General features: G+C 29.9%; 1 pseudogene; it reads right to left on the bottom strand.

Annotated features, from left to right (window-relative positions):
• Nucleotides 1-22,373, bottom strand: part of LOC113389445 — a 130,935-nt pseudogene that overhangs the window by 5,024 nt on the left and 103,538 nt on the right.

Genomic DNA, 22,373 nt, shown 5'->3' with positions numbered 1-22,373 from the left:
AAATAGAAATTATTTTTATAGCAAGACAGATACTACAGCTGCTCAAAGAATTAGACTATATAGCCAGCAAAAAAAAAACAAGCAGTCAATAAATGTATGTTAATTTTAATTGCATAAAGCTCTTCAAACACAATTACATGATGAGTGAAATTGTGAAAACAATATTTCTTTAGGCGTTGTTTAACTTAATATGCAACTTATATATAATAACTCTCTGCATTTTAATAGATATTAAAAAAATATTAAAGCAGTACAGCTTTATTCTATCATGCCGAAGATATATCTTTTTCAGAATTATATCTCAGACACTTTTGGAAGTTTAGAGAAAGTATAGATGTTTTCCGATCACGATGGCAATTAAGTATTACAAAGTTGCACATTTTTATAAATGATGAAGAATAAATTAATATTCAGATTTATTACTCTAAACAAGAGATTTATCATTATATAAATGTGTATAATGGTTGACACTAATAAATGCGTGCATCACGAGTGTTACCATTACTAATAAACATTATTTAAAATTGTTATATGATGCATTTATTTATTATTTGTTAATGCCATCTCGTACAATAGCAAAAATTTTACTTCGACCGCGTGTGAACCTTACACGCATTCTTTTTTCTTAGTATGTTCGATATAAAAATGCTTAAAATGAAATTCAACACTCGATTTGTTAAATAAGTAACGTCTGTGGCCGGTTAAATGAATAATGGGGTATTCATTATAATTCTATTATAAATTAACTAGGTATAAATATTCTTTAGATGTTTAAATAATTTCCAGAACTTTTCATCACTCACCATAAGACCCATTCCAATGGCAGTGACAGCATCCATTTGTTTTTCGATCCATGGTCCAACAGCATTGGCTTTTTCAGCAAACTGCCTTCGCAACATTTCATTATCTATAAGAAATTATTTATCAATAAAAAACAATCATTTTTTATTTATAATATGTAAAAAAACATCATAAATGATGCCAGATAAATGTTATGGCAAGGCCATGTTACGCTCCAACTTTCATACATTATGCTACTGAATCATACTGAATACTGTAAAAATGTCATGTATTTGCTGCGCATTCAGGCGTTTTACACATAAACCGCAACGTCACTCGTATGTTATGAAGCTGGGTCAGAAAGACCCTGTTATCTAAGATCGTTTTTTTTGACAGTTGCGGTTTCTAGGTTGTGTTTTCTATCTGACAACCTGAGAAAAATGCCTGGCTGCATAGCAACCACATGGCTTTTGTCAAAATTTAGAACGAAATAGTATGGAAAGTTCTTTATAAGATAATCTTGCCATAACATTGTACTGTTATACGTCAGACTCGGTCCAAAAATCTATATAATTATATTATGTAGTATAATTTCTAAAAATATCGTCTTGATGATTTTGATATTGTATAAAATAATTAAACTGGTAATTAAAATTAATTAGATTAAATTAGAAAAGAAGAGATTAGTACAAGTTGTATCTGCAGATTTAAAAAACAAATTCTGGCAAATTTGATGTACTTTACAGTGATTGTAACTAAGTAATCAACATTTTTGTAATATTCTGATAACTGTATTGCATTTATAATTTTTCCGGTTATATAATTAAATAAATATGTCCAGGTATTTCGGTAATTTCTCTTTTAAAACCGGTAATACCGGTAAAATACCGAAATTTTTATTAACTTAAACAAATGTAAATAAAATTGAAAGTTACTAGAACAAATATGAAAAATTATATATACAACTACATATTGAGTACTTTTCACCAAAATTAAACGTTGAAGTAAGAAAGACCAAAAACTCATTAAATATCATATAACATTACTATAATAAATTGCATTGCCTGTATTCGATGTGTTTAAATAGCTTTCATTATTTTAAAGACTTTAAAAGAGTAATTTTTCTATACTAATTTAAGATCCGATACTTTATCAAGATAAATAATAACATAATTGTTGAGTATGTTTACTTAAAACAATATAATGGTTCTTTATTATTTTTTAACTGTGATATGTTTTACGTAAAATAATATTTTATGATTGTAATAAAAAGCAGAAATATTTAGTAATTATTATGATTAATATGTATAAAGTTAGTGTTTATTTTGGTGATATCAAGCCCTTTGGAAAGCAATAAAAGTCGACATAATATTTTGACATTTGTTTATACTATAGAACCACAGATATAGATAATCTGTTTATGCGATTTTGGAATTTAAAGAGAAATTTGTTCCGAGAAATTGAAAACTCGAGTATCAACTAGCGCTTATGTAAAAATACTGAAAATACCGGTATTTTTAAGGTAAATACCGGTATTAACACCGCCGAAAATTCGGGCGGCATACAGGTATTGCATTCCCTAGTCTTCATGTAAAGAATAAGATGAAGTTGCATTAATGAATTTATACTAAATCAATATTTTTCCCTTACTTTGTTGTTTGCGCAACTCGGCGGCCAATGTCTCGTCTCTCCTTGGAACCAATTGTCTGACATCAGTCCATTTCTTAGTGAGTTCGTGTGCCGTCAAGGCTGTGTAGGGATTCTCCAATCCTCCAGGGATTTGATGTTGTTTGACAATGCTTTCTACTTCTCTCACCAGCCCGACAATGCTCTGGTGTTCTTTGTCGGCTTCGCCTAAAGTTGCCTTGAAGTGGGCGTGAGCGTCCATGAGTCCTGCGATCTCTTCCATCGTGTGAACAATGAACATATCGACCAGATCTTCGCGGGTTCCATCCAACCTAAGAAAAAAAAATATAAATTAAGAAGTCCTTAAGTCAAAAGTAGGGGCATAGTGACAAGAGACAAGTAGCTAAATCTGAATTCTTATTAAGGGCGTTGTTCGGTTTTTATTTATTTTTTTCGATTTTGAGATTTTTTGATAATATGAAAGCTAAAAACCTTAGAATTATTTTAAAAAAAAATCATCTCAATATATATTTTTTTTGACGAAGTTTGTAGATATATATACTCTATATGTATGATCCTCTGGAACCGTTTTTCATCGCTCCGGAGCTATTGTATGCCAGCTGCACTCTTTTTCATTATAATACCTCATGCACATGACCTTTTTTAATGTGTCAGCGTCTTTGAACACCATGGAGTATTTAGTACATTAAAATAAATGGTGTATTAGTACATTATATTAAAAACTTGAAATACGTTTTCTCAAATTGACTTTTTTTCAATGCGGTGCCACAATTTAAAAAAAAACTACAAGTCGGATCGACTTGCATTGGTTTTAATTTGTTCACCACCGCAATACCTAGTCCTCCTACCTCAAACAGCTTGAAACACCTTACACAAAAAAATTTTGCGAAACTTCTCGCCCCAAAAAAATAGCCCTTTTTGACATTTCTTTTTAAATAGCTGCCATTTTTTTTCTTCTTGCTTTTTTTCTTTCATTTTGGGGGGACTGGATTCAAAATCTTCTTCAACGTAGTTTCTTTTTTTTGTATCAGGCGATGTGCAACGGATTTATCTGTGGCACCGCAAAAGAGATCGATTTGGCAAAGCCCGACTATGTCGCCCCCTGGTTTAAAAATGACAGCGAAAAAAAAGAAAAATTTCGTAATATTCTATGATTTTTAATTTTTGTTTTAACAAAACCGCCATGTTCAATGATAAATACATTTCGAGAAAAACAAAACCAAATACCTTGCATTTTTTTGTAAAAAAAAAGAAACAAACCCTTAACAAGTCGAATTTTCTGGCAAAAAACATCAACTGCTCCTTCGGGAAGTTATTAGGATTATTAGTGGAATTTTCAACTTACCAGTTGTTGAATGGGGCAGCGCGCTTGGCGAATTCCAAATGTAGAATATCGATCTTCTCCAAGATCTTTTCGGCTTCATCGAGAGCGGCACGCCTGCGTCCGGTCAAGGAGCCCAATCTGTCCATTGGTCGCAGATGCGTTGGCAGCGGGCATTTACGCTCACCGAATCGTGGTATCGAGGGTGCTGGTGGTAAAATAAATAAATTAAATATATATTTTTAATAATATTATTATTACAATCTAATTCAGCTAAATATTTGCTTTTATTGAACAAAACGGAGTATGATAAAGTTGCTTAACACTAGAATGACGGAGGTTGGTTGTTGTATACCTATTTTTGCCTGACGAGAGTCAATTTGGGTAAAGGTTAGGGAGAATAGAAATTAATTTTTGTATACCATTAATTGTACTATAAAAAAAACAAAAAAATAATTAAAAAAATGACTTGAAATGTTATGTATGTCACATAAAAAATGCAAATGATCAAATTGACACGGTCCGTCATTCTAGTGTTAAATCGTAATACTAACAAGTCCTACACCTTACCCCGGCTATAGTTCACATTTATGAGTTACATATACAGTAAACCCCGCTTAACGCGGGGTGTACGTTCGATCACAGTACAGCGTAATGCGAAACAGCGCTAAACGAGACTATATTTACATGGAAATATTGGGGTTAGGGGTAGATGACTAAGAAATTGGAAGGTATTAAACTTAAAAAGTATGTTTTTCAACAAAAATAAAACCAGAATTTTATTTCACAAAGCCCACATTGGTACATATATTATTTCTTGCAAAAATAAAAGCAAAATATAAATAAATAATAAAACCCATATTTTGAAAAAAAAAAAATAGACAAAATTTTAAGTCAGTCATAATTAGTTTAGCTTCCGCATTTCTAATTGTTCTGCCTTTTTGTAAATAAGGCATCTAATGTTTGCCCTTTTATTTCGCGTTTTTTTTCTTAAAAGTTATTCTCAACCGGACAGAGCATCTCTACTTGTAAGCTCCTGTCTAAATTCGGATCATTTTAAATGAATTGATCAATTATTTCAGTTATGGTAGAGAAACTCCTTTTTACAAACGCCATCGAAAGTACTTTTTGATCATCTTCTGAAATCACTGCTGTCAATATTTTGGTTCTGGGTTGAAAAGAGCGCTAAATCGAAACAGCGCTAAACGAATCAGCGTGAAGCAGGGTATTACTGGATTTAGTGAGTAGGCAAAAGGCTTACTGAAGGCTGCTGTCTCCTTTGTGATTATATTCTTAGAAAAAAAACTCTAAAAAGTAAGCTTTCTGACCTTTTTCGTTACTAACTTATTCATTAGTTTTAAATTTCAAAATGACTAAGACCTGTTGCTTAAATCGTACCTGTGCAAAATTCATTATTCTTATTGGTTTAATAGTGAGCGTAGAAATAATTAAAAGTAGAAAAAAAAGTAGAAAATTTCTTCTCAAAATGAAAAACGAAGTTAGTGTAACAATAAATTGTACTCCTGTACTAGATGTATGAAACAGTTACATTTCATTCTCATTATCAGTATCCAGATACTACCTTGAGTGATTGAGATAATACTTTTTAAGACTATTATATGAATTTAGGTCTTATGCTACTATTATAATAGGTTTAGGTACTATGTTTTTAATTATGTTAGACTTGGTACTAATAACTAAAGAAAGTTGATCTCAGACACCGAACTCTATGTAGTTGGCAGTATGTTCGAATAACATACACAACATTTTGGAAAAAACGTGGTAAACTTAATACTATTTAATAAGAATCAATGAAATAAAAATTTAATAAATGCCAAAGATTTGATTCATTTTGATTGCTTGAATCACAAAAATCTTAGAGGGTACGACTTAAGCAACTTTACACACAAAACAAAATTCATGTCTTTCTTTATCTACTTCAAGGTGTTTCTGTTGGTTTTCTATATATTTTAAAATGTAAGTATACATATAAAATCCACATTAAAATTTAAAATAAAATCTACATGTATGTAATATAACGAATTGTCAAACCAAAAATCGTTTTGGTATTAAAAAGGCGGAGTTCTTGGTTAGACTCAGGAAAACATTAAAACTATATGCCGCAATGTACGACAGGCAATAAATGATTTCAAAATTCCTTGTATGGCTTCGTGCTTCTTCTTGAGGGCCTTGATTTCATTCAATTTGCATTGGCGGAAGTCTTGAGATTGCAACATCTCTTCCTTACCACGAGTCCATTCTTCGTGAGTATCAGCCTAAAAAGTAAAAAAATATTATTGGAATATCCCTTCCTAAAATTCACCTAGTAAAACAATATTGACACTTAATCAACATACTTTACAGTACAACACTATTAAAAAACTGTAATTTAATATATAAAAAAAGAAAATAGAAGTAAACTTTATATTGATATAAATTTTCCTTACCTTGTGCTTGAATTTCTGTGCCAAATGTTCCAATCTTTCAAGACGCATCATTTCGCTAAGTAGCCACTCTTCGAAGGCTTTTTCTGAGATTTCCAAACCTTTCCATGCGTTTGCAATGTCCTGAAAATATATTTATAAATTTATTAATATTCATGTTATTTTAATAAGGCTGATATAGAAAATAAAGACTGAAGCAGTAGGTACTCATAAAAGAAGACCCAAATAAATTTAGCTAATGGTGGAAGATCACTACTGAGTGATTTCTATATATTTTTTTAAAGAATATCAGCTTTGTATTATATTGGTTCTCTTCCTAGAGTATCCTCTTCCACCAGTTTTCCATAACATATTGTAAATTTTATCAATAAGGAAATGAGTTATTATATTCTACTTACAGAAACCATTTTTCCTTCAGTGGGCATGTAGGCAGGGCGATTGGACAGCCTCAATTTAGTTTGCAGGGTGTTAAAGTTAGTTTCGAGCTTGGCCTTCTGTTCAACACGTGTGGCTTGTGTTTGCGCCTGTAAGTTCGGTATTCTTCCAGTTTTTTCTGGACACCGGCCAAAGAGTTGTCGGTTTGTCGGGAACCCAGCCAGGGCATGGTGCGGCGGATCCATTCTAGCAACTGAATAAAAAATTATAAAAAATTGGTTGAAGTGGATAAAAACTAATTTACAAGAGCAGTTGTAGATGGCATATAGAAACAAAAACAGTGATCATAAAATCATCAAATGATGAATCAACTATAGTAGTCCATATCATGATTTTACAATTAGGACAATGAAGATATTTTTTGCCATCATATATGATACAGAAAATAAAACATTTTAAATTTAGCTAAATAAATATAAAATCTATAAATAACTACAATCGAAATCAAATTAAGCTGAACTTGATTATAAGTTGAATAAATTAAACCTGGGTACGACTGATAAGAACATCAATATCAACAGGAATAACATCAATAACTTTCTACAAATTTTCATATAATAATTAGCAATATGTTGCCAACTGAAAATAGTCACTGCCCAACATTGTTGCATCAATTAAAATTCATCAGATAGAGATATAATAACCGTTTGGGTTGCCATCCATAAATCCACGTTCATGCACAATAGCTCATAGGATTCATTAAGTTCTGATTGCTGTTAAATATTTAAAAAAATATATATGTTGATTGATAAAAATAAATACTTACATCGCTAGCAAGTCGTTCGTATTCCTCCATGAGGCGTTCATTTTCTTGATTAACTTTGAGAACCTTGCAGATACGGTTGGCGGCAGTTTCGGCCTGATTGAGAACAAATTTCAAATACAATTATTTTATATGGTATACATATATACATATATAAGGAGACATGCAAATCCCGTAGGCAAAGCAAGATAAAACTCAAAGCAAATATATATTATAGTATATATATTAGGATTCATTAAGTTCTGATTGCTGTTAATATTTAAAAAAAATATTATGTTGATTGATAAAAATAAATACTTACACATCGCTAGCAAGTCGTTCGTATTCCTCCATGAGGCGTTCATTTTCTTGATTAACTTTGAGAACCTGCAGATACGGTTGGCGGCAGTTTCGGCCTGATTGAGACAAATTTCAAATACAATTATTTTATATGGTATACATATATACATATATAGGAGACATGCAAATCCCGTAGGCAAAGCAAGATAAAACTCAAAGCAAATATATTATTATAGTATTATATTAATATTACAAACGGTGACAAATCACTCTGAATAACAAATACATCATTGTCTATTAATATGTATTAACTTGTATAAAATAATCCAGGTCATTAAAATAAACTGAAGAAATGCTAAATCAATTTTAGTTATAAATAATCATATTCCTATATTTTACTTGCATTCAATCGATTATTCCAATTGGTACATTGGCAATGAGATACATCAAAATTAAAGAAAGAAAACTTTATTATACATTTTTTTTATTTTATTAATAGATCCAATTAAGGACTCCCTGATCTCCCTGAAAATTCATCATCGTAAAATGTGTTTTTTTGTCGTTTTTTCAAAAATTTGTTACCTGGTCCTTTTTACCCCATGAATCTCATAGACGGGGAGAATAGGACGGCCAGGGTAAACTGGTCCAATGTCTTATATTTATTTTGAAGGAATTTAAAAAAATAGCCAAGTCTGCAATTAAGGACTAGCCCTATATTCACAATCAGGGTAAACCCAAATTTCTTAATTTGTATCTTTAGGTTGACCATGATGATGTTAAGGATTTGGTCAAGTAGAAATAAGGAAATTTTAAAAAGTGAACCGATGATACAAAAATATAGTATAAAATTGAAAATGATAGAGGAGTTGCAAAAGATTTTTTAGATCCTCCACGATATAATACTTAAAAAATGGTTTTATATGTAAATTAAGAATAGTCTCTTTCATTATAATTTCTAGTAAATAGAACAAACATGTTTTACCAACCCTAAATAGATTTGAGTATAAAATAAAATATCATTATTGAACTTAAAAGATAAAAATCAGGATAAGTACGGACAAATGACCGTTTTGTTTTTATGATATCTATTTATATAATGGTTTTATAACCAGTCTCAATCGTATTTACTTATCTTTGGTTCAACGACTACCATAAGATAGTATTTTTAATAATAAGTAGTAAATTAAGTAACCAATAAAAAAAATTTTATTTTTAAAAAAATGCAATTTGTTACAAAAAAAACATTTTCCCATATAGCATGGACACAATAACATATAGGACATACTTAATTTATAAAAATTATTTAAAAAAAAGCGAACCCAAAAGGTGCTTTCAAGGCGCGACATGCGTTTGAACTGATTACTCCAAAAGGACTCTGACAATGACGCTCAACATCTGAGAGGATTGTTATTTTATTGCGTGTTATACTAATATAATGGTGGCGTCCATTAATTACGTGATCGATTTTTTTTTGAGATTTTTGGACCCCCCCTCAGTGATACTTGTAATATTAAAATTACCCTTCCCCGTCCCCCCCCAAACATCACGTGTATTTTTAGTTACGTAACATTATTCGAACGATTTTTTTTAAATTTATGTAAAAATCGTATAATTTTTAAGTTTATTTTTAAATAGGTAAATAAATACACGTGATATTTAACTAGACCCTCCCCCCTCGTGATTTTTCGTATTTTTTGTCACATCCCCCTCCCCCTAAAAACCTCACGTGATTAATGGACGCCTCCTTAGCAAAATTCTAACTAGTAACTACCCAAGTTTTAAATAAGGCCACTGTGTCATTTTGTCCATATATACCATTTTGTCCGTATTTTCCCTATATAAACAATGGCGCAATTGAAACATTCAATTTTTATACCACCTACTATAATTATGAATGGATTGGTAGCGAGGAAAACATGAAATATGTATTGTAAACCCTATGGAAAATTATAAATATAATAATTTAAGTTTTGATCTAATCTTGTCATTAGTAAATAAGCAATACAAACCTTCTGGGCTCCTGAGAAGCAATGATAGTAAGACGAAACGTAAGTCATGACGGCGCGTTCGTCTGGCATATCTTGTAAATCTGCACACAAAAAAACAACGAACATGCACTAGTATTGAATTGGATGATTAAAGCCTTAATTATTATTCTAACATGGTTAGAATTGCAAAAAAATATATGAGAAAAAACGCACACAAAAAATGTTGGTAAGAACTCAAATAAATAAATAACCAGTAAAAATCGAATTGCAGTTAATGGTTAATGAATGTTGACCAGTCTAAATTTTACAATAATGAAGACCAAATGGGTATTACATAAAAGATAATGTATTTTATTGTTTTTGCAATATCTTTAAAAAATAACTGAATTTCAATGCAGAACAGATATAAATTATATGAGAACAACAAAGGATCATAAGAACAAGTAACGACCCAGTTCAATTCAATGATAAAGAGGCAATTTGATTTTAAATGAATAAATAAATAAAAAAGATATATAATAAATCTTTTTTTTTTTCAAACCAATTTTAAATGTTTCAAAGAAATTATTAAGAAAACAACGTGACTTTTTATTTTTGAACATTGTGAATAAGTCACGGTGTAGGAATTCTAGTTATTTCTGATACAGCTAAATGTTTTATTTATTTTTTGCAAATACATAATAAATGTTGTAAAAATACTTTGCTAAATAGCACCGGTATTTGTTTAAAACGAATAAACATCCGTAAAAAAATGTTGGTATGTTTAATTCTTTAGAAAAGTAACATATTACAGAGAAAATGTAATTGATATAGATTCCTATTCTAATTGTAAGACATCTCAAAAAATTGTTACAAATATTATATTGTATTACATTTTTATATCGATTACTACTGTTTATTTTTTTATTCGAGTTCTAACTAAAAAAATATTAAATATAGACCCATACACTCACACAATATCACAAATATGAAATTAATGAAATATTATATGGCAGTAAAAACAGCAGCTGATTTATCTATCTAAGCTGTGAAAAATTGTTTCTAATTATAAATATAAATATATAAATATAAATAAATCTTTAATTATCTTGAGCCATAAATAATTAATGAATTTCTTTTAGCTGAAATGTAGTAAAACTATTTAGATAATGTAAAGAGAACTTATTACAAAAAATTAAATTTTTAAATTAATTAATACTTGATATAATTATCTAGATCTAAATTATAGATCTAATTGATATTAAGGTTGAGTATAAATGTATGTATATTTTGAGGTATTTGAAATGAATTTTATAAATATAAAACTTGAAGCTCTCAAAATCTGTTAAAGTAAATTAGCTTTATTAGTTAGTAAACCCAAAATGTCAGTGATTTGTAGTATGATGTAATCAATGACTGATTAAAAACATAATAGACCATGCTTATATATAACTAGATAATCTTTCAATCAATTCCGACAAGTTTTTTTTTCTTCAGAAAGATATAGACCTCATGTATCTATATTATGTAAATTATCTATATATGTAAATTATTATCAAAAATTGTACGACCGAATAAAACATATTCGTTGATTTAATTTAAAAGAATAATGGTTAATGCGATTTTTAATTGTTTAAAATAAATATTATCGGAAAACTATATTTATTTTGTTGCACAAAGATTGAAAAGTTACGTTAATGTTACGTAACGTATTAACGATTGACTCCTTAATGTTACGTTAAAGAAACGATTGTTTCAGTAACCGAATTCTATAACAATATAATTGTACAAAATAAAAAATAGACTACATATATCTACACAAATTATTATTAAAAATTGTACGACCAAATAAAACAGCTTAATTGATTCTTTTAAGTGCAACCTAGAGCTTTACTGAAATTATTACCATTTTTTCAGTTATTGTAGTTAGCTTTTATTAAGTGTTCATTTAAACTTTGAAACCATTATTTTTTTACTCGAAATAATAAAATTATCAAGTAATATACCTTTTTATAATCCTCAATAAATGCCCCAACTATTGCCAAAACTTGCCAACACACCTTAGTGCATTTTTTTTTAAAAAGTAGAGGCTCCCAAAGACGACTGATTTAAATTTGTCAATTTTAAATTTATAGTTCAACAAAAAGTCTTAATATTAGAAAACTTTGGGCAATTGTATTATTATTTTTGACTATGGTCTAAGGAATGCTATTTACTGTTAAGGTTCGAAAGTTTAAAGCAAAAAAAGTGATAAAAATTAACTGCAATAACCAAAAAATAGTCATAATTTCACCAAAGCTCTAAGTTGTACTTAAAAGCTCATAACTTCCAAACAACGTGACATAATTTTTTTTCTAATTTTTTTCAGAACTGTTAAGGTCAATACTATTACCCCGTTTCGATTTGGTGTTGAGTTCTGGGATATCCTGCATATATATAGATATGTAGATGTAATAAGGAAGTCGGTCGTAATTTGCTAAACATTTCATAGAAATGAAACTGAATATTCAAATGAGTAAGTTTACGACTTCGTCTGGAACCATTTAAGGTAAAGTATACATAAATAAAATGTGTTCTTGCATTATTGAAAGATAAGTGTTCACTATATTCCGTTATAATTTATATGTTGAAGGTAATTATGAAATTAATAATGATAGAATATTTATCAGTTAATATAAGCCATGGTCTTTTATTAATATCGCACTATCAAATTATTATTATCCAAAAACAGCAAATAAGCAAGCGTCGTCAAATTGCTTGCAAAGCGAAAAAAATTTCAACCCTTCGAAATTAAATCCGAACCTGTTGCGCCCCCTGCAAGGCATGATAGTAACAAGACACGTATGTCATGATGGCCCTCTCATCGGGCTTTGGAGTGTTGATCAAATCTGAAATGTTAAATCATCCAGAACATCTGCATAATGATAAAATTAAGGACACAGTAAAAAATATTTGGCGAAAGGAGAAAATTGATTATGGTTGACTTTGACCCAAATTATAGCGTCTTTTAACCCTTAGGATAAGGTTGCTCATGTGTACCATCCCCTAAGACTTAGAAGATGGTACGACTTGAGCAACCTTCTCCTTATCCTCAAGACTTCAGTTCTAAAACGAACCCCGGCTATATCACAAATAATTATAAATGACAACATCTATTAAAGTTATTTTAAACTATATAGTTTACATTTAGAAGACTTTGTGAAGCAGAAATATTTAACTAGTAAAACTTCTTTAGAAAGTAAATCAGCGAAAATGCAACGAAAGCCTGTTACGCCACAAACTGTTCGTCATTGGCTATAGATGTGATCGTTCTTCTATACGGGTCGATTGTGATTGGTCGTCGTGTCACGTGCGTAGGGATCTTTGGTTGTATGTGTACGTCACCGGGAAACATGTTGTTAGGAATGTCATTAGATTTTAAGGTGGGGCGTCGTAGTACAAATCTCGATTTAATAAAAAATGTCTGAACCAGAATTATAATCTGTTATAAAACAAATGAAACATCTGTGCCGTTTAACAAACGTAAGTAACCGTTTCTTTCTCAGGAAATTTAGACAATCAAAAGTATAATTGGAAATATTAAAATAAAAATAAATATTTTTCTTAAAAATATATCTTCGAGTCAAGTCGTTGTGTCAACACGTATATTGATACACAATATACTTTTTTTATCTTTTACTTAAGTTTTTTTTCGGATTCAACTAGAATAGAATTTAATACTGAATACAATGAATTTTATTACTATTTTTTCTGCAATTCCGAAAATAATTAGAATTTGTTTCTGAAATTTTAGGGATATATTTTCGACTAGTTTTGGAAGACATTTTTGCAATAAAAAATAATCGATTTTTTTAAGCCTCTTAAGCAGACGACTCCCCCCTAACTCGTCCTATGAATATTCAGAATAAAAATGTAAAAAATATTTGAATAATTTAAAGTGAAAATTTATAATTTACCCACTTTTTAAACAATCTAAAGTGAAATTTTGTATCAAAAAGCATGATTTTTTTTCAAGATGCAAAAAATTGGTAAATTTATATTTTTTCTGGATTTTTTAGGTTCAACTAGAGTCTATACTATTGAAACTAAATTTGTTTTGATTTTTTTGTTTCGGATGGAAATAGTGACCTGCATCTTTCCCGCCAAATGACACCTGCACGTTGGTAGCGCATCGGCAAATTGCTTATACCCGGCATATTATGTCAAATACTTTAATGAAAAAAATTGAGAAGAATGTTGAAATATATAACAATAAAACCTGAAAGTTTCGCTCGAATTAAAGATTTATTTCCTTCCCTAAAAAATCCTCAAAAAAGGCTATTTTTTGAAGCCTCTAAAGCAGGATCCCCCTTAAGTCTTAATTAAATTTTAGGTTTAAGCTGTTGCTCCTTATTTACAACATGATATAAATCTGGTGGATTAGAAAATTGGTTGAAAACTATTTAGTTCTATTTAACAGTAATAGATAATAGATGTTGTAGTTTATAAAAATTGAGCAAAATATAGCCGAGGTACGACTTAGGCAACTTTTCCCGAAGCAAAGTCTTTGTATTCATTGAATCCTATAAAAATAGTAGCAACAATAATTTTTAGTTTAAGGGTTCTGTTCCTGCGAATTTCGATTACATTCCAATATCTTTTACATTTTGATTCTGAATATTCAAGGAACGAGTTAAATTATAATTATATATCACGTGATATAAATCCGGTGAATTAGAAAATTTGTTATTGCAATTTAGATTTGTACAATGCTTACATGATTAAAAACGCTTTCCAAAGTGTTATAACGTTTGCTTAGTCAACAATTTAGTTCTATTTAACAGTAATAGATAATGGATGTTGAAGTTTATAAGAATCTAACAAAATACAGCCGAGGTACGACTAAGGCAACCTTATGCTAATCGTTGTTAGAAAACATGTAGCAAAATATAGTCGAGGTACGATTTAGGCAACCTTATTCTAATCGTTGTTAGAAAAAATGTAGCAAAATTTGTCCTAATTTTTGTTAGACAAAGTCTTCGTATTCATTCAATATCAGCAAGCCTATAAGAATAACAGCAACAAGAGTTTTTTGTTTAGGGTTCTGGTACTTCAAATTTCGACGACATCAAAGGACTACCATCATGGAAACAATTTATTTACAAAAGTCAAACTTTAATGCCATTTGATATCTACTTGTAAAAGTTTTATCATGAATCAAATTCTTAAATCATTCAATAAATTGACTATAATCGTAGCAGAATTTTAGAAAAATATTGAACTTCTGCTAATGTTAAAAGTAGTCCTCCTAAAGTTCGGGCCAACATAGATATAATAAAGTCCCTATTATATAAAGATCTAATAAACTGTTTTAAATTTACACCACAACCATGATGATCAGTACGTTCGTTGGTCTAGATTTGTCATTTATCCTTATCCCTTATCCCTTACCGTCTGGATCCAACATCCTTGGGATATCCAAGTACTTCTCGGCGACATCAAAGGCAGTGTTCAAGTTCTCCAGCGGGTTGTCTTTGGAGAGTTTGCTGTAGTCGATTAAGTCGGGCCGGTGTCGGTGGATCAGGGCGCAGAAGGCAAGACCGTCCTTGAAACTGAGGTGGAAGTTTTGCACGTTGACGTTCTTGTAAGGAGCAGTCTTACGTTGGCACCACAAGAGCAGACCTTCCTTGGCGGTCATCTCTTCTACGGAGATGTCTTGGATGGCGAAACGGAGGATGATCGTCCAGATCATACCCAAGGTCATTTTTAAGTTTCCATCTACGATTTCTTCAGCTCCGATGGATACCAGTTTCACACCTGGGGGAGGAAAAGATAATTAAAATATGGAGATAGATTCAAATTGATGAATATCATTGTGGTTCTAAAATATTAAGGGGACAATTTTCCGAAAAAAATAGTTAAATTATGTTATATAGTTGAACAATTGCTTGAGTCACAAACTGTCTAAAAGCACAAAATGTCTATGCTAAACCCTAACCTAACCCTAACCTGTTTTCTTAAGTTGTGCAAGTTTTTGTAGTCACGTGGTTGGAACTTTACACATGTTCGAATTAAAGTTATAAAGTTTGTGCCATTTTGAAGTTAGGAGTAAGTTTAAGAAGTAAATATTGTGTAAAACGCTGGATAAAAAACCAAAGACAAAGACATAATTTTTTGACAGTTTGTGACTACGGTACAGAGACCGGTATCATAACATAACTATTTTATCCTGAGAATTAGCCCCTTAATCAACTCGATACAAAATTTAACTTGTCGTCGTAAGCCAAATATATCTTCATTTGTTATCTTTACAATTGAAGAGCCTTACAAGACAAAATATATACATAAAATGTACAATAAAAGCTGTTGTATTGAATTTTTATAATTATATCTAGAAATTACCTAACCATTTTTGCAAACTTTTAATAAATCTTCAAAATATACAAAAACAATTGTCAGCTCTTGTATTGAGACTTCTCTATTTCGTGGAATTTTAGAAGGCAACCCAATAAAAATAATAGTCCATTCTATTTGTAAATATTTCCTTTTATTAGAAGAGAAACCAGTGGTGCAATGCATCGTGCTTTGAGGCAAATTGCTTCCCGTACCAGAATAAAATATTTGAGGAAAAAATTACTAATCAAAAAATATTGATCAATGATTAATTAGAATTGTTTTAAACATTTTCAAATAGATAATTATAATCACTATATATTTTATCGTTCATAACATTACATTAAATATATACATTTTCAAACTGAATTGTAAATTTAAAAATCATATTTGAAACTTTTTTCTAAAAATTTTGAAATTTGCTTAATCCGTATTAGTGAACAAAATTAACAATATTGATACGGAACCCAACAAAATTGGTACTGATTTTACAAAATTTTATCAAATATCTGATAATTTGATGTGCATATCCCTAATGATTATTTTTGACCGCCAAATATCTTTTTTTTATTTTTACCTCTGTATCTCCGAAACCGCTAGCCTGGCTTACCAAAAGTTTCATCAATTCTTAATTTCGTCAATAAAAGTAACATGTTTTTTGAATCATTCAAATCGGTCGATTCGTATGCCAGAAATCGTAGACGAAAAATTGTATCCAAACATACACACACACACGCACATACATCCATTTTTTCTGAGGTATGCCAAAATGTTCAGAAACCTCTGAAACAAAGATTAGCAAAAATTTTCATTTTCGATTTTTTTGCGATTACTATAACTTAACCTACAGGAAGTTAATAAATGGTTGTCCTTTCTACTTATGTTGATATTACTGTTATTATTAGGCAACTCAACGGTTGTCTTTTGCCTGTATTTTTCTATAAAAAATTGTTTTATTTGTTTTAGAACAACAAGCAAGAGCTCTGTCTGCTCTTGTATTGAGATTCCTTTACCTCATAAAATTTTAGGAGGATGATAGTCCTTTCTATTTGTGAAGATTTCCTTTTATCAGAAGACAATTCAAATGGTTGCCCTTAGGCAACTCAACGGTTGTCCTTCTTCTCATAATTATGAAATACTTTAACATATTGCAACAACGTCGACAAAATCACTTTGAAACATTTTGATCTATATTTTCTAGATTCCTACGATATGGCCACTGCTCGAAACAAGGATTTAAACTTGGGACTATATAAAAATATGCAGAAGGGATTATTTGTAATAAAATTAGTTGTGTAATGCAATTGTGCAAACAGAATTAGTCAATAATCGACACTTTCATATGATTTAAAAGCCAATTCTTCCAAAAATAAATTGTGACAGTGTTGCTATGGCAACTCAGGCGTTTTAGATATGAAACTTAACCTATAAAACGCACAAACATCAAAAAAAGAATGCTATCATAACTGCACCTTTCTGATGTGCCATGATAACACACGTGAAGTTAGATAGATATACATAGCATTTTGATAGTTTTTACTACCAACTTATATAAAAAAAGAAGCGTAATACCACTCTATTTTGTCAGAGAATTGACCCCTTAAAGTAAAATCAGTTTGATTTTTGTCCGTATTTTTATGATTCATTAGATATGAAACGTGAAGTTAGATTTACATAGTATTTTGACAGTTTTTACTACAAACTTATATGAAGAAAGAAGCGTAATACAAGTCTATTTTATCAGAGAATTGACCCCTTGAAGTAAAATCTGTTAGATCTTTTTGTCTGTATTTATGTGATTCATTAGAAACTTTAATTTCAAAATCATTACAATCAATAGTAGAATTTTCATGAGTACTAATAGAAATTATTTTATAGGACCTCTACTAAACATATGACTAAACAATATTAAACCACTATTTATAAGAAATGGAATTGATATTGAAAATAAATTGATAGACGTGTTATATAATTATCGTGGTAATTTTTACCATCTGAAATTAGGTAAGTTGCATAAAATTTAATTAGCAAGTATTTTACAACTGTTAAATATTGATTTTCGTCGCCTTAAAATGAGTAAAGCATGAATTTATTAATAATACAAACATTATAAAAATTTTATGAACACATAGCATTGATATTTCAAAACCCATTTAATAAAGTATGTCGTGAAACTCTGCACGACGAAAAATATTTAAAAATATGCCTACTAAAAATAATTGCGATAGCTTCTCGATTACATACATTTCGCATGCGTTAGTTATTTTTGTCCTTCTATACTATAAGCAAGTGTCGTGTGTGGGTTGTTGTTTTCATATATACGAATTTTTTTACATCATCGTTTTTGTCTTGGTCTTGGGTATCAGGGTATCGAAAATATACACAACTAAAAACGAGTGATGTAACTACCGGTGCCCACCAACCAACCAGCAGGATGATCTCCTGGTTATTAATAGAATTAACAGCATGGTGAATGTGCCGGACAACACTCATATGTAGCTACTACTAGACCGTTAGCTAAATTCTTCACATGTTGGAAATAATATTTAACGGTAAAGGAATAATTTGTAGATGAAAAATGCGTGCTAATAATCTGTTGGCTGGACTTCTAATAAAAAAATTATTTAAAAAATAATTGTCAACTTTGTTACCATAGTTAAACGTCAAACAAACTACTCATTTCCTCAAAATTTGATGAATTTTTAAAATTAACCTACTTGTCGTAAGGCCGTAATATTTCAGTAAGTTCTATAAGGCCATGATATATATCGCCAAAGAAAGTTCCATGAAAATCGGCTTAAATTTTTTTTTCAACAGTTATTTACAAGAAAACGGCTAGGTAGATTTTCACCTAAAACTAATCAGTATCATTCCCAACTAAGATCTTTCGAACAGTTTTTGATTTTTTTAAAATCGATTCGGTACTAGGAGCGTAAATGTGGACGAAAAGTTTAACACTTTTTTTCAAATTACAAAAAACGGCTTGGCAGATCGTCGCACAAAACTGACATACGATAGTCCACATTGAGATACATCAAATGGCTTTTAAATTTCTGAAATCGGTTCAAGCGTTTTTGAGCAAACGTCGATGAAAGGTCTAATTTTGACCTAAAAGGTCGAAAACGACACTTTACAAACGACAATTTTTGCAAACTTTGAAGAATTTTTGAAATTAAACGACTTGCCGTAGTGCCGTAATATTTTAGTATGATCTATAAGACTATGGTATCGACCGCCAAAAAAATTTGTTTAACACTTTATTACAAGAAAAATAGATTGAAATGTTATGTTTTTAGGATTTCAGTAAGTTTCGCACATGTTGAAGATTTCTTACATGGCTGTTTTTCATTTTTTACTCGAAATTTTTTGGTTATAAAATTATCAAGTATCCTGATTAAATACGTCAACACACTTCACTACATTTTTTTAAAAAAAGGCCCCCTCTCAAAGTCAACCGAATTTAAATCTTTAAATTCATAATTCAACATAAAGTCTTAATTCTTGAAAACTTGTGGAAATTGTATTATTGTTTTTGATTGTAGTCCTAGAAAATTAACCACAATATCCACAAAAAATGGTCATAATTTCACCAAAGCTGTAGATTGCGCTTAAAGCCTCATAATTTCCAAACAATAGGACATAATTTTGTTTCTATTTTTTTTTTCAGTATAGTTAGTTAAGGTCAATACTATCAACCTGTATATGTAAAAAATAAATGCTATTCATTTTTATTGTCACAAATAAATGAACTATAAATCTCTACATCAGTTACAAAGCTTAACTCGTAAATAAATAAAAAACTAGATGTACATGGCATTTTCCCTTAAAAAAAAGTTGCAAAAACTTCCCAGCATGTGTAAATAATATATCGATTATGTCGATCATGAATTGAGATTCAGCAACGTATGATTTTATTTTTGAAACAAACTTTAATGTTATTTTTTATAATTAAGCCATATACTATTTTAGGTAAAAATTTCACTGCGTTTTACCAAAACATGTATAAATGTACCCTCAAAATTTTGAACAGATAGATTCACTATTTTTTATTTTAATTTCCAAAAATGGCCTTTATTTAGGTTATCACACTAGGTGTGTCCCTTAAGACCGCAAAGTTCCATTAATTACTATAAAACTGCTTGGCTAATTTTCAAGAAAATCTAACCATCATTAGGATTTAGTGCACTATAATTAAGACAAATTTAATATAATAATAAATATAAAGAAGCACTGACATGCTCCTTAATTAATTAGCGAAATCAAAAGTTTCATTTAAAATATGTATTTGTCTAATGAATAAAACCGTTAGATTTATTGAATACATATCTCCATTAATTTTAATAAAGGCAATAATAATGGTTTTTTAAATGAAAACTGTAGATTTTGTGTAGTAATTTACAGCGATGATACTTTTGTATATTACTCCCTCTAATGCAATGATAAAACAATGAATTCTTCCTTTATCTCCAAGAGTTAATTTAAAAAAAAAATGATATATATCTCTATATTTTTATATAAAAATACTATAGTTAAGTTATAGTCCCTTAGATATCCAACCATTTCTCTACGTTTTGTGAATAATAATGAACTACAAAAATATTGTAATTTAATCACAAATGTTCAATTTATAGCTTTATAAAATAACTATAGGCGAAGTAGATGTTAAATAGAAGTTGATCAAGTTAATAATTTTGGTCGTATGTAATTAGAAATAATAGATCATTATATAACCGAGAGGCAGTAATTTATAGTGATAGTAACAGTATAGATCTCCACCGTTCATTGTAGAGTATCGACTTAAAAAGCTCAAATTTCAACCAGATACATAAATTCACAACTTACGATTAGGTTTAGTGAATAGAGCAAATCAGCAAACTTGATTTAAATAAAATTATGATTTAAGAATATATTATTGTTTTCACCGACAATGAATTTAAATTATTTTTCGATCCAAGTTTGAGAATCGTCCGAGGAATTTTCAAGTCGAGGCGTGGATAAAGAAATAACGTAAAACGGATTCGATACGATTGCAAAAGAACAATCAATTTATCTATCAGCAGCAACGGCAGCAGAAGCCGCCGGTAGCAGCAACTGCAACCGTTTACGTTTTGCAATCCTCGTTCGTTAATCTCTCTCTTGAAGAGATTTATATTAATTATATTATAAATTGAAATTGATTTTATATTATAAAATTACAAACATATGGGTGTTCCAAGGTGTAATGGTTAAGTTCATAGACTCGTGAGTTCGAACCCGCTGTGGACAACCTGATAACGTGCAGTAGCGAGGGTTATTTTCACTTGAACATATAGATCAAAAATATGTTTCCACTGCAATGTGACATTGCAATGGAAAATCTCTCACACTACTTTTCCCTAAATCGAAATGTAGTTTAACTCACCACACAGACCTACCCATTTTTATTATTTATTATACAAACATATATTTACAACGGATGAAAAAAAGTAACTCGGAAGTGTATTTTTTTAACAGCTTTATCAAAACTTAAAAGTTCTGATAAAGTTGTTATTTAGAAGGCAACCCAAAAGTTGATCTATCAGGTTGATATGCTGTTATTATTAGAACATTTCTCTAATACAAATTATATATTTATAATTTGATGCAGCAATGCCGGGGAAAGAGTTATTTTCAGGTTGATTTTAGAAATATATTTTGGATGGCAATACTGCTTGATATCTCGCTAGCCAAAACGTTTATCAAACCTTGTACCTTGTGTTATCTAACCATTAAGTCCTAACAAAGTTTGCCACAAAATTTTGTTCTATACTCTAAAATATTCTTCATAATGAGAAGTCTACATTTTTTAATTTATTGGATTGGTGGCATTTAGTCTTTAGGTAAATTGTACATTTTTCGAAATTTGACAATAATCCCGTAGGCCAACAAGAATATTTATGAATATATAAATTTGTGACTTTTTTTTAAAACTGTTACGTTCTTTACCAGAAACTATCAATACTATTTTCAATATCAATTGAAAAAAACTTAAAATTTCATAAATCGCATCAAAATTTTCTGAGTAAAAATGTTGTTATTGGGAAGAAAGAGCTCATAAGATTTTTACATAGTACAGACGATTTTTTCAATTGAAAATTTCGAAGAAATGGTTCGACCGGCAATTAACGAAAATTAATAAACACTATCCCAAACTGATATCTTTCAAACGCTTTCTGATTTTTTTTAAGAGCAAGTCATGACTTTCTGACAAAACTTTGATGAGAAAATGTTCATATAACTGATATATTATATGACTATTAGGCAAATCAAGTCATTATTGTATTTTATCGATAAAAATATAGCTACTTTTTCCAATATTTGTGTCAAAGGATTCAGAATGACACAAA

The sequence above is a fragment of the Ctenocephalides felis genome, unplaced genomic scaffold (genome assembly GCF_003426905.1).
Source record: "Ctenocephalides felis isolate EL2017-DRISC unplaced genomic scaffold, ASM342690v1 CF-g0.4_SCAFFOLD_03573, whole genome shotgun sequence".
Lineage (NCBI taxonomy): Eukaryota > Metazoa > Arthropoda > Insecta > Siphonaptera > Pulicidae > Ctenocephalides > Ctenocephalides felis.
Note: the sequence above shows the minus strand (reverse complement) of the source record. Positions and strands in the feature narration are given on the sequence as shown.